Source organism: Chiloscyllium plagiosum, chromosome 50, assembly GCF_004010195.1.
Source record: "Chiloscyllium plagiosum isolate BGI_BamShark_2017 chromosome 50, ASM401019v2, whole genome shotgun sequence".
Classification (NCBI taxonomy): Eukaryota; Metazoa; Chordata; class Chondrichthyes; order Orectolobiformes; family Hemiscylliidae; genus Chiloscyllium; species Chiloscyllium plagiosum.
The window spans coordinates 5,727,537-5,736,507 of record NC_057759.1 but is presented as its reverse complement, the minus strand read 5'-3'; the positions used below and the strand labels follow the sequence as shown (position 1 = coordinate 5,736,507).

Below are 8,971 nucleotides of genomic sequence, written 5' to 3'. Positions count from 1 at the left end.
CAGTTAGGCCACAATTGAGGGGTGAATGGTCTACCCCTAGTCTTGTGAAATTGGTTCTGACTATGTAGGAATAGTGTCATAGGGTTGAGAAGAATGAAAACAAACATTTCGGTCCGTGCCAATCAGATATCCTAAATTAATCTAGTCCCATTTGCCGAAATTTGGTCCATATCCTTCTAAACCCTCTTATTTAGATATGCATCCTGACACCTTTTAAATGTTGGAATTGTACCAGCGTCTACCACTTCCTCTGGCAGCTCATTCCAAACACCCACCACCCTCTGTGTGAAAAAGTTACCCCTTAGGTTCCTTTTAAAATTTTCCCCTTTCTTTCTCAACCTATGACCCTCCAGTTTTAGACTTCCTCTACATTGGGGAAAAGACCTAGAAAAGGTGAGCAGGAGACAAAGTGCAAAAGGAATAAAACGCTGACCCACGAGGAAACTAATTCTGGGTCCAACCATTCTTCTTCTGCTATTGGCATTTGGACACTTAAGATCTGTCAATAACACCAGCATCGTCACATCACATATTGCGCATGCTCCTCGGTGTCAGGAAATACTGCGCATGTTCACCGATGTCAGCAAAATAGTACGCATTCTCCTCGCTCTCCGCTGAAACGTCCCGATACCTTTTTTCCATGGACCAATGGGAAGACTTGGACGACCGGAAGGCGTCTGGTCCTCCTGCCAATCAGAGACACCCCGTAGTGCATGAATGCGGAAGTTCGCCATGAGCTTGGGAAGTTGCTGCCCTCTGAATGAAGATTGAGTTTCACCCCAGATTGCAGCTTCCTTCCTCTGTCTAAACATCTGTGAGTACAGCACTCTCTTTTCGATTTATTTCTTTTCATTCTGGGGTTCAGTTGTTAACTTGCAGCAACTGAAAGGAAAGGGAGTGAATCCAGGGAGGGAACAGATTGGAAACGTTGGTCTAGGTCTGTGTCTCAACTGGCAAACACATGGCAATTGAAGTACCACAATATGCACTTATTGCCTTTGCTGTGCAAAATAAAGGCAGAAAGGAGGTGTATTGTTTAAATGGTGATACATTGGGATGTAGAGAAAGTGAAGACGGCAAATCAGAGTCAAAAAGTGCGCTTCCGGAAAAGTGCAGCATGTCAGGTAGCATCTGTGGAGTAGGCGAGTCGACGATTCAGGCATGAGCATTTCATCAGGAATGATGTGTGGGCGTACAAATGCACCTCAGCGTCCTGCTACTCCGGTCAATGTCAGTTCTCAGACAGATGGAGCAAGCAACGAGCGAGGCAAGTCGTATATTACTAAGAGGAATTGAGTTCAGAAGTGGGGATGTCTTCCTGCAGTTAGGGGGTCATCGGATGTATTCAAGGCTGAGTTCATCAGATTTTTGAACAATAACGAAGTGGATGATTCGAGGGGAAGGCAAGAAAATGGTTTTAAGACCCGTAGAGAACAGTTATAGTCATACAGTTACAGAAACAGATCATTTGGTCCAACTAGTCCGTGCTGACTATGTTCTCAGGCTAATCTAGTCCAATTTACCAGTGTTTCACCCATATTCCTCTGAGCTGTTCCTATTCATGTACTTATCTAATGTATTTTAAATGTTGTAATTGTATCTGCATCCACCACTTCCTCTGGACATTCATTCCACACACAAACCACTTTCTCTGTAAAAGGAAAGAATGGTGCTTAAAATCTTTCTCCTCTCGCCTTCAAAATTTGCTCCCTAATCTTGAAATCCCCACCTTAGGGAAAGGACAACCACTGTTCAACTCACCTATAACCCTCATAATTTTATAGACCTCTGCAAGGTCAATCTCTACCTCGTATGCTCCAGTGAAAAGAGTCCCAGTGTATTCACCTAAATGTAGGTATATTCATATCCAATTATGATGTGTTCAATGCTGGTGAAGGCTCGGAAGACCAAATGGCCTGTTCCTATTTCCCATTTCTCATACTGTGACCAGGACAGCAAGAGACCATAGGAGCAGAAATTAGGCCATTCAGCCCATTACATCTGCTCCACCATTCAATCATAGCTGATTTTCAGCTTTTAGGGAATGATAGAGGAAAGAAAGTTCAATTATAAATTACAATTGATAAGATGGGCTGAGGATTGGTAGATGAGTTTAGTTTAGATAAATATGAGGTGTTGTATTTTGGTAAGGCAAATCAGAGCAGGACTTACACAGTTAATGGGGAATGTTGCAGAACAAAGACACCTTGCAGTGCAGCTTCATAGTTCCTTGAAAGTGGAGTTGCAGCTAGACCGGATAGTGAAGAAGGTGTTTGGTATCCTTGCTAATTTCTGCTCCTATGTCTTATGGTCAGTGCATTCAGTACAGGGGTTGGGAGGTCATATTGTGGCTGTACAGGACATTGAGTAGGCCATGTTTGGAATACTGCATTCAGTTCGAGTCTCCCTGATGCAGGAAGGATGTTGCAAAACTTTGAAAGGATTCAGAAAAGATGAACAAGGCTGTTGCCAGCATTGGAAGCTTTAAGGAGAGGCTGAGTAGGTTGGTACTGCTCTCCCTGGAGTATCAGAGACTGAGGGGTGAGCTTATTGAAGTTCATAAGGGGCCACCTTATTGAAGTCATTAGTGGCAGGGATAGGGTGAGTAGCCATGATCTTTTCCCCAGGGTAGGGGAGTCCAAAACTAGAGGGCATAGGTTTGAGGTGAGAGGGGAAAGATTTAAAAGGAATCTGAGGGGCAACTCTTTCACGCAGAGGTGGTGCATGTATGGAACGAGTGCCAGAGGAAGTGGTGGAGGCTGGTACAATTACAACATTGTAAAGGACATCTGGATGAGTACATGAACAGGACGGGTTTAGAGGGATATGGGCCAAATGCTGGCAAATGGGACTGGACTAATTTCGGACATCTAGTTGTCACTGACAAGTTGGACCAAAAGGTCTGTTTCTGTGTTGTCTGACTCAAATTGTCTTCGGTGATAGAAGTGTCATTGTGAAGACTGGACTTTCAGAGCAGTTTTCAAAAATGTTTTGTCCTTCCTGGGAGCAGAAAAGGTTACAGTAAAATCTTTCGTTTGCGAGACAGCAACTGAGTGAGTGAGTAGATCTGGGATTTTCATAAAAAGTAGGAATTCATTGCACTGTAGGGATGAAGTGCTTTCAGGTTTAGTGGCAGTAAGTGAAGTGTTTGGTGGGCTTTTGTTTCAAACTGCTAATTTCTTTCAGCCTCCAACATTGTATTTCCAATACCGTGCATCAGAAGAAGCGGTGAATCAGTAACTGGTATTGTTCGAAGGGTTATGATTTTCAATGCTGCAGATATTGCATTGTTTCATCAGTATTTTAACGTTTACTGGCAGTAGTAAGATTTGTGGGCTGTATTCACTAGAAACGATTAAGCAGTTAGGTAACACAAAAATGAGAGGGCAGGCTGGGATTGTCTTTTGATTTGCAGATGGTGGGAGGTTCTGGGTGTTGTGATCAGAGCAAACACAACTGCGGTAAATCATAGAAGCCCAACAGTGTGGAATCAGGCCATTCGGCCCATCTAGTCCACACTGATCCCTACAAAGATAATGCCAACCCCACCGTCTCCTACCCTATCCAGTTGTTTCTGCTGGTGGGTGAGACTGAACCAGGGGACATGGCCTCAAGGTTAGGTGGAACAGATTTAGGATAGAGATGGGGAGGAGCTGCTTTTCGCAGACAGCAGTGCCCAAGGAAGCAGTAGAGGCAGCTTTATTAAGTATATTCAAGACACAGTTGGATGGGTTTTTGCATGGTAGAGGAATCAAGGGTAGTCAGGATAATGCCGGTAGGAGGAGTTGAGACTATGGATAGATCAGCCATGATCTTAATGAATGGCTGAGCAGGCTCGACAGGCCAAACGGCCTACTCCTGATTCGATTCCTATGAAACCATAACCCTGCATTTCCCATGGCTAACCCACCTAACCTGCACATCCCTGGACAGTATGGGCAATTTAGCATGGCCAATCCAAATCAAGGCAGGTGAGTAAGTAGTGATGTGGAAAATAAACGTCAGAGAAAGATAGACAGGGACAAGGAGAATAAATGTACCAGCAATCAAAGCTGGATTCAAAAGACTACAAAAATTGAAATTAAAAGCTGTGGTGTCTGAACGCGTGCTGCATTGTAACGAAAGTGAGTGAACTGACTGTACACATTAAAGAAAATAGTTATGATCTGAGACTCCTTATAGAGACATGGCTTCAGGATGACAAGGATTGGATCCTGAATATCGAGTGGGTATGTGGCATTCAGGTCAACTGAGAAGCTCAGTTAAGGTAGAGGATTGCCACTGCTAATCAAAGCACTGATAACATGGTAGTCGCAGGTCGGCTCAGATTTCAGGTCCTGTTTTCTCTTCTTCTGATCTGCCTGTTCCCACAAAGTTATTTGGTGTCTGTTCTCAGCTCTGCTGGATTTCTGCTGAAGCTTTGACCCCCTTTTATACCTTCTGATTCAATAAAACAGTAAATCAGTCGATCAAGGACCAACCCACAATCTCCCAGACTGTCAACCATCCAGACATAGAAAGTCATAGCAGGGAATAAAACAAGAAAAGTGAGAAAACATAAATGCACAGTTGGTGCTTGTAGTTAATGTTTGTTCATTAGAAAGTAAACCAGAAATAGGGGTCACCCAAGATTCTTATAGTGCCCTTGTTGAGGAATTCTCTCTCCCTTACATCTAAATATTAGTACCTTGCTCTAATTTATAATAATACTTAGGTCAACTAAAATAAAGCATCTGTTATCAAATAGACAGAGATGTACAGCATGGAAAAAAAAACTTCTCGATCCAACACAGCCATGCTGACAAGATATCCAATGCAAATCTAGTTCCATTTGCCAGCATTTGGCCCATAAAGCTCCAACCCCTTCCTGTTCATATAACCATCCAGATACCTTTTAAATGTTGTAATTGTATCAGCCTCCATCACTTTCTCTGGGAGCTCACTCCATACATGCACCACCCACTGCGTGACCCTTAGGTCCCTTTTAAATCTTCCCTTTTCACCCTAAACCTTTTGCACCCCCACCGTGGGGAAAATGACTTTCCCATTTTCCCTACCGTGCCCCTCATGATTTTAAAAGCCTCTATGAGGTCACCCCTCAGCCTCTACTCCAGGGAAAACAGCACCAGAGTATTCAGCCTCTCCCTGTAGCTCAAATCCTCTAACCATGGCAACATCCTTGTAAATCTTTCTGAACACTTTCAAGTTTTACAACATCTTTCCTATCCTATAGCAGAGAAACAAGAATTGAATGCATTGATCAATAGGGGCAAGCATACCAATACCACCTTCACTACCCTGTCTACCTCTGACTCTATTTTCATGGAACTATGAACCTGTCATAGAGTTAAGGGGCATAGAAATAGACCTTTAGTGCAACCAGTCCATGCTGACCATAATCCCAAATTTGGGACCATAATCCCAAATAGTCTGTCCTGTCTGCTCCTGGCCTGTATCCCTCCAAACCTTTCCTATTCATGTAATTATCCAAATGTTTTAATTGTACTTGCATCCAAAACTTCCTCAGGAAGTTCATTTCACACATGAACCACCCTCCGTGGAAAATTAGTATTTCAATGGCAAGGATGTGGTTGAATTGAAATGATTCATAAAATAAACTGTTTCTCCCAAACCCCCTACAGCAGGTATGGTAGCAACTCCAACTCTAGAGTCTCTTAGATCATTATTTCCATGGAGTGGAAGGGGAAGGGGGCGGGGGGAATAAAATGTTGGATTCACAGAGAAGGAGGTTTTCTGTGAGTGTGAAACTAAAATTAAACCCCATGCTTTACTTGAACTCAAATCACATTGATTTGGAGGAGAGCGGAGGGAGTTTGCAAGATGTCCTCCCCTCCCCACATGCCTCAGCTGCAAGGTAGCGTAGGCGCAGTTCGGCCCCACTCTGTGTCCTGCCCCCCCCCCCCCCCAGTTGAGGACGTCACGACGCAGAAGTAGCCTTGTCAGTTACAAAGTGTAACTCCCTCCCTTTGGACAACATCTGGGAGCAAAACAATGCCTTCCCCTTTCCATTCCTCATCCTGGGAGGGACAGACAGAGGGGGAGACACTGTTCACTTGTAGCAACTGGAGTGAATCCAGGGAGGAAGCAGGCTCTGTAAAGGTACTCAGTGCCCTCTGTAACATCTGGGAGCAAAACAATGCCTTCCCCTTTCCATTCCTCATCCTGGGAGGGACAGAGAGAGGGGGGGACACTGTTCACTTGTAGCAACTGGAGTGAATCCAGGGAGGAAGCAGGCTCTGCAAAGGTACTCAGTGCCCTCTGTCCCACTTAAAGGTATTTTCATTGTGTATCTTCTTGATTTGGCACTAGAAAAGGATTGCTTCTTTCCTCATGTTTGCAAGTAAAAAGATAGTATCTTATCAAACTGAGCAGCATTTGAGGATTTAGCACATTGGTACGAAATTTAGATGTATAATGCTTCATATGGTATAAAGCTGATATTATTGGCTGTTGTCAAAGCTATTTTGCAATTATTCTTCACCCTCGAATGGAGTTACGTCCTGTATTTCTTGTTGTCTTTTTAATGTAATAGGACAGCAGGAAGTCATTCAGCAAATTTACTGGCTTTCTTTTCTCAAGCAGCCTTGACCTTTCATTTTCATATCCTTGATTCAGCTCCATCTCCAGCAACTTTGTAGGCAGGTTGCTCCAGGTCCTAGTCACCTAAATGAAGTTTTCCTCTACGCACACTTAAGGCTTTCTGGCTACGTAAGAGTTTTCAGGTTTTTGTGTCCTGGATAATGTGTGATCAGCAGGCACCTAGCAATCTACCAGAATTGCCACCTATGTTATGTTTATTTAACTGTACTAACTGGTCAATCATTTTGTGAATTTATTTTTGCAGGAAGACATGCGGAAAGAAGTCTGAAAGCATATGATACATCAACTTCTGACAGAGCCACTTGATTCATTGGGACTTGAATATCAGCAGCTATTCAAATCGAGAAGAAATGTTTCCTTTTGTCTGCTTGAGAGGTTTTGGACACTGGTATGGCAGGAAGAATATGGAGACATCCGAGTGAGGGAGATTCAGTGCGCTGTCTGTGAAATGTGCTTCAAACCATTTACTCAGCTTGGAGGATCAAACTGACACCACTCACGGTGGGGAGAAACTGCGTACACATTCTGTTTGTAATTTCAAACTCAGAGCGACACAAGGAAAGCTCCCCCAATGGGGAAACCGTGGAAATGTGAGGACTGTGGGAAAGGATTTCCTTCCCCATCAGTGTTGGAAACCCACAGACGCATTCACACTGGGGAGAGACCGTTCACTTGCTCAGTATGTAGGCAGGCATTCAGTCAGATGGGTCATCTGCAGAAGCACCAGCGGATCCACACGGGAGAGAAGCTGTTCACTTGCCCCATGTGCGGGAAGGGATTTGCTCACTCATCTGCACTGCTGATCCACAACAGTGTCCACACCAGGGAGAAGCCGTTCACTTGCTCTCAGTGTGGGAAGGGGTTTGTGAATTCTTCCAACCTGCGGACTCACCAGCGGGTCCACACCGGAGAGAGGCCATTCACGTGCTTGGTGTGTGGGAAGGGGTTCGCTTATTCATCTACGCTGCTGATCCACAAGCGGATCCACACAGGGGAGAGGCCTTTCATCTGCTCTCAGTGCGGGAAGGGGTTCATTGATTCTTCTGGCCTGCTGACCCACCAGCGGGTCCACACCGGGGAGAAGCCGTTCATCTGCTCAGTGTGTGGGAAGGGATTCATTGATTCTTCCAGCCTACGGACCCACCAGCGGATCCACACCGGGGAGAGGCCATTCACCTGCTCAGAGTGTGGGAAGGGATTCAGTCATGTGGGCCATCTGCAGACACACCAGCGGGTCCACACGGGAGAGAAGCCGTTCATATGCCCAGTGTGTGGGAGGGGGTTCACTGAGTCATCTAAACTCCTGATCCACCAGCGGGTCCACACCGGAGAGAAGCCTTTCATCTGCTCAGTGTGCGGGAAGAGATTCAGTCAGATGGGACATCTGCAGAGGCACCAGCGGGTTCACACAGGAGAAAAGCCGTTCACCTGCCCCGTGTGCAGGAGGGGGTTCACTGAGTCATCTACACTCCTGACCCACCAGCGGGTCCATACACGAGAGAAGCCTTTCACCTGCTCAGAGTGCAGGAAGGGATTCAGTCGGTTGGGTAACCTGCAGACGCACCAGCGGGTCCACACCGGGGAGCGGCCATTCACCTGTCCTGAATGCAGGAAGGCATTCCGTCACGTGAGCAACTTGCGGACACACCAGCGGGTCCACACGGGAGAGAAGCCATTCACCTGCCAGAGTGCGGGAAGGGATTAATCGATTCCTCCGGCCTGCAACTGAATGAGCGGCTCCACACTGGGGACAGCCCGCTCACCATCTGAGACGGTGGGTGGGTAGTGTGTACGCTTTGACCTTGAGCCGTTTGAAAAAACAGCTTACATTTTGTACACCTTTTTGCTGGGGAAATCTGAAGAAGTAACAAAGCTGGGTCACAATAAAGCTTACTTGAACTTCCCATCGTACTCTGACCTTGATATCTATGCAATCTAACAGGCATTTGTTTCAAAGCTGCTCATTTTTTTCAGTCTCCAGCACTAAGTTACCACTGTCAAGTATCAGAAGAAGCAGTGAATGAGTAGTTAGTATCATCAGAAATTGTAATTTTTTCAGGAGTGCAGGTAATCCATTGCTTCATTGGCATTGTAAAATTTACTGGCAGCACCAGGGGAGGTGTGAGCTGTGTTCACTGGAAATTATGTGGAAGAGCCCGTGTTGGACTGAGGTGGACAATGTTAAAAATCACACAACACCAGGTTATATTCCAACAGGTTTATTTGGAAGTACTAGGTCTCGGATCACTGCTCCTTCATCGGTTGGCTATGGAGCAGGATCACAAGAAACAGAATTTATAGCAAAAGATTACTGTCATGCAACTGATAGCATATACTGAACAAACCTAGA

General features: G+C 45.3%; 1 pseudogene; it reads left to right on the top strand.

Moving 5' to 3' along the window:
- The first annotated feature begins 540 nt into the window (after positions 1–540).
- LOC122544521 lies at positions 541–8,525 on the top strand (annotated as a pseudogene).
- The last annotated feature ends 446 nt before the right edge of the window (positions 8,526–8,971 follow it).